Here is a 5,198-nt window from a genome sequence, read left to right as displayed (position 1 = left end):
GGGGCCGGCCGGGCCACATGGGCCATTGGTCCCGGTTCGTCTGGACCTTTTGGTCCCGGTTGGTGGGACGAACCGGGACCAATGGGCCTCGCTCCTGGCCCACCACCATTGGTCCCGGTTGGTGGCATTAACCGGGACCAAAGGCTCCCCTTTGGTACCGGTTCATGCCACCAACCGGGACCAATGAGGTGCCTACATATACCCCCTCGCGCAAGAGCAGAGCACAGTGCTCTGTTTTTTCTGGCCGAGGGGGAGAGGGCTTTGTGGTGCTCTAGCTCACCTCCTATGCACATGAGGTGTTCGATGGAATGCCCGAGCCACACTACTTAAGCTTTCTCCTCTCGAAGCTCGACCTCCAAGCTCCATTTTCCTCGAGATTTGTCTAGATTTAGCGGTCCGTCACGCCCCGTCCCCGTCTTCACCGCCGTCGATCACCCACGCCGATCTCATCACCGACACCACCGTGGTGAGCCTCTTGTTCTTATCTTCTTTCTGAAAGGAAAAATATTCTTACTTGTATTTTTAGATAGATACTTGTATCATTTTCTTACATTTATTATTGCATCTTATATAGTGCGATGGTTTTGGTATCTGCCCCCGTCGGCCCTCGTCCTGTCTATGATTCAGATTTGGTATGTATATTATCTTTATAACTATTGGTTCATTTATTGTTTATGAAAATTATGCCGACCAACGTGACATAGATTTTATTTATCTAGGATGTATGTGAATCGGAAATGCCAACCGACCCTATTGTCGAGAGGTTAAATTTAGTTGAAGAAGAAAACAATTTGTTGAAGGAAAAAATAAAAAAAATTGAGGAGGAGAAGATGATATTGGAGTTGCATGTTGCGGATGTCGTCGATGATCACAAGATCAAGATGGATGCAATGCGCTTGAAGATTAGAAAGATTAGAAAATATGCCATTCATACCGAGGCTTGGTATCATTATGCCGTTGGATCAATTGTTACCTTTGTTGCGATTATGATCGCATTTGTTTTCGCATTGAAATGTTTTACATAGTTTCAATGTATGGTTTAATTAATTAGATGCTCTGGAGAGCTATATGTTGTTAGATGAGAACTATGTATGCACTTTGGTTTTAATGTGATGATGAACTTCTATTAATTTGGACACTTAATTATATATAATGCACGCAGATGAACCGGCAATGGATGTACGGTGACAGACACAGCCGCGAGTACATTAAGGGCGTGCATGAGTTTCTCGATGCGGCTGAGGCAAACAAGCAGAATGGTTTTATGTGTTGTCCATCCACTGAATGTGGGAATACGGGGTCTTACTCTAACCGGAAAATCCTTCACTCCCACCTGCTTTACAAGGGTTTCATGCCACACTATAATGTTTGGACGAGGCACGGAGAAATAGGGGTTATGATGGAAGACGGCGAAGAAGAAGAGTACGATGACAACTATGTGCCCCCTGAATACGGTGATGCTGCAACGGGGGGAGCTGGTGAAGATCAAGAGGAACCAGACGATGTGCCCAATGATGCTGCCACGGGTGAAGCTGCTGAAGATCAAGAGGAACCAGACGATGTGCCCGATGATGATGATCTCCGCCGGGTCATTGTCGATGCAAGGACGCAATGCATTAGTCAAAAGGAGAAGCTCAAGTTCGATCGCATGTTAGAGGATCACAAAAAAGGGTTATACCCCAATTGCGAAGATGGCAACACAAAGCTCGGTACCATACTGGAATTGCTGCAGTGGAAGGCAGAGAATGCTGTGGCTGACAAAGGATTTGAGAAGCTACTGAAAATATTGAAGAAGAAGCTTCCAAACGGTAACGAATTGCCCGACAGTACATACGCAGCAAAGAAGGTCGTATGCCCTCTTGGATTGGAGGTGGAGAAGATACATGCATGCCCTAATGACTGCATCCTCTACCGTGGTGCATACAAGGATCTGAACGCATGCCCGGTATGCGGTGCGTTGCGGTATAAGATCAGACGAGATGACCCTGGTGACGTTGACGGCGAGCCCCTCAGGAAAAGGGTTCCTGCGAAGGTGATGTGGTATGCTCCTTTAATACCACGGTTGAAACGTCTGTTCAGAAACGAACAGCATGCCAAGTTGATGCGATGGCACAGTGAGAACCGAAAGAAAGATGGGAAGTTGAGAGCACCCGCTGACGGGTCGCAGTGGAGAAAAATCGAGAGAAAGTACTGGGATGAGTTTGCAAAGGACCCAAGGAATGTATGGTTTGCTTTAAGCGCGGATGGCATTAATCCTTTCGGGGAACAGAGCAGCAATCACAGCACCTGGCCCGTGACTCTATGTATGTATAACCTTCCTCCTTGGATGTGCATGAAGCGGAAGTTCATTATGATGCCAGTTCTCATCCAAGGACCTAAGCAACCCGACAACGAAATTGATGTGTACCTAAGGCCAATAGTTGAAGAACTTTTACAGCTGTGGAATGGAAACGGTGTACGTACGTGGGATGAGCACAGACAGGAGGAATTTAACCTTAAGGCGTTGCTGTTCGTGACCATCAACGATTGGCCCGCTCTCAGTAACCTTTCAGGACAGACAAACAAAGGATACCACGCATGCACGGACTGTTTAGATGACACTGAAAGTATATACCTGGACAAATGCAGGAAGAATGTGTACCTGGGCCATCGTCGATTTCTTCCGACCAACCATCAATGTCGAAAGAATGGCAAGCATTTCAAAGGCGAGGCAGATCACCGGAAGAAGCCCGCCATGCGCACCGGTGATCACGTGCTTGCTATGGTCAATGATTTACACTACGTAATCTTTGGAAAGGGTCCCGGTGGACTAGCTGTTCCGAATGACGCTGAGGGACACGCACCCATGTGGAAGAAGAAATCTATATTTTGGGACCTACCCTACTGGAAAGACCTAGAGGTCCGCTCCTCAATCGACGTGATGCACGTGACGAAGAACCTTTGCGTGAACCTGCTAGGCTTCTTGGGCGTGTATGGGAAGACAAAAGATACACCTGAGGCACGAGAGGACCTGCAACGTTTGCACGAAAAAGACGGCATGCCTTCGAAGCAGTATAAAGGTCCTGCCAGCTACGCTCTTACGAAAGAAGAGAAAGAAATCTTCTTTGAATGCCTGCTCAGTATGAAGGTCACGACTGGCTTCTCGTCGAATATAAAGGGAATAGTAAATATGCCAGAGAAAAAGTTTCAGAACCTAAAGTCTCATGACTGCCACGTGATTATGACACAACTGCTTCCGGTTGCATTGAGGGGGCTTCTACCGGAAAACGTCCGATTAGCCATTGTGAAGCTATGTGCATTCCTCAATGCAATCTCTCAGAAGGTGATCGATCCAGAAATCGTACCAAGGATAAGGAGTGATGTGGCGCAATGTCTTGTCAGTTTCGAGCTGGTGTTCCCACCATCCTTCTTCAATATCATGACGCACGTCCTAGTTCATCTAGTCGACGAGATTGTCATCCTGGGGCCCGTATTTCTACACAATATGTTCCCCTTTGAGAGGTTCATGGGAGTCCTAAAGAAATATGTCCGTAACCGCGCTAGGCCAGAAGGAAGCATCTCCATGGGCCATCAAACAGAGGATGTTATCGGGTTTTGTGTTGACTTCATTCCTGGCCTTAACAAGATAGGTCTCCCTAAATCGCGGTATGAGGGGAGACTGACTAGAAAAGGCACTCTGGGAAGAGACTCAATAATATGCAGGGACAGATATTCTTGGTCTCAAGCACACTACACAGTTCTACAGAACTCTACCTTGGTGACCCCGTATGTCGATGAACACAAGAACAGTCTGCGCTCCAAACACCCGGAGCAGTGCGACGACTGGATTACATGTGAACACATCAGGACTTTCAGCAGTTGGTTGGAAACACGTCTCAGAGGTGACAACACTGTTTGTGATGAGTTGTACTTGTTGTCCAGGGGACCATCTTTGACTGTATTGACTTACAAAGGACACTACAGGAATCAGCTACTTTGCCGTCTGCCACGGCGGACGGCAAAGGCATGAACGGCGGACGGCAAAGGCCTTTGCCGTCAGCCGCGGACGGCAAAAGGCTCCGGCAAAGTAGGCTTCGGTAAACAGCTACTTTGCCGTCTGCTACTGATGGCAAAGTCTTTGCCATCCGCCGCAGACGGCAAAGAGAGCGCGGCAGAGGGCAAAGAAGGCGGACGGCAATAATTGCACCGTCAGTCCGTTAAGTGGCTAACGGCAGGCCTTTGCCGTCCGCCGCTGACGGCAAACTTTCTAGTGTCTTTGCCGTCCGCCGTATGATGTCATCTACACGTCACTACATGGCAGGTTCTTTGCCATCTGCCACTGATGGCAAAGTCTTTGCCGTCTGCCACTGTAGGCAAACTGACCAAACGGGTCAGCTCCCAGGAAGCACAGCTGGATGCCACGTGCCTTCTTTGCCGTCCGCGGCAGACGGCAAAGAGCCCGTTGCCGTCGGTGGCAGACGGCAAAGAGCCTGCATATTGGCTCTTTTATCTGTTTTTTATTAAATCCAACAATTTTCATCACAAATATAGATGACATATATAGATATATTTCAAAAGGCCATTACAGAGCAAACATATAAGATATCCAACACATAACTTCATCATCCAACCATATATATTACATGCATAGTTCCATCATACATAACAAGTTCAACATAGAGGCATCCAACCATATATATTACAATAGTTTCATCCAACGATACATGCATAGTTCAACGATACAAAAGAAACAGAGAAAGGGATAAGGAGCACTCCATCTATGCAAGCTTTCGTCAAGTGAATGAACTCTGCAAAATGAAAAATAAGAAAGTTAGAACAAGAAGAGTAGAGCAAGAAGAAGAGTAGAACAAGAAGAAGACTAGAACAAGAAGAGTAGAACAAGAAGAAGACTAGAACAAGAAGAGTATGTCATTTATGAGCTAACTTACGTGAAATGGATCATATATGAGCTAACTAAGTTGAAATGGGTCGTTTATGAGCTAGCTAAGGTGAAATGGATCATTTATGAGCTAACTTAGTTGAAATGGGTTGTTTATGAGCTAACTAAGGTCAAATGGATCGTTTTTCAGGTAACTAAGGTGAAATGGATCTTTTTTAGCTAACTTAGATGAAATGGATCATTTATGAGCTAACTTAGTTGAAACGGACCGTGTTTGAGCTAACTTAGGTGAAATGGATCATTTATGAGCTAATTTAGT

This window comes from Triticum aestivum, chromosome 7A (genome assembly GCF_018294505.1).
Source record: "Triticum aestivum cultivar Chinese Spring chromosome 7A, IWGSC CS RefSeq v2.1, whole genome shotgun sequence".
Classification (NCBI taxonomy): domain Eukaryota; kingdom Viridiplantae; phylum Streptophyta; class Magnoliopsida; order Poales; family Poaceae; genus Triticum; species Triticum aestivum.
This window is presented reverse-complemented; position numbering follows the sequence as displayed.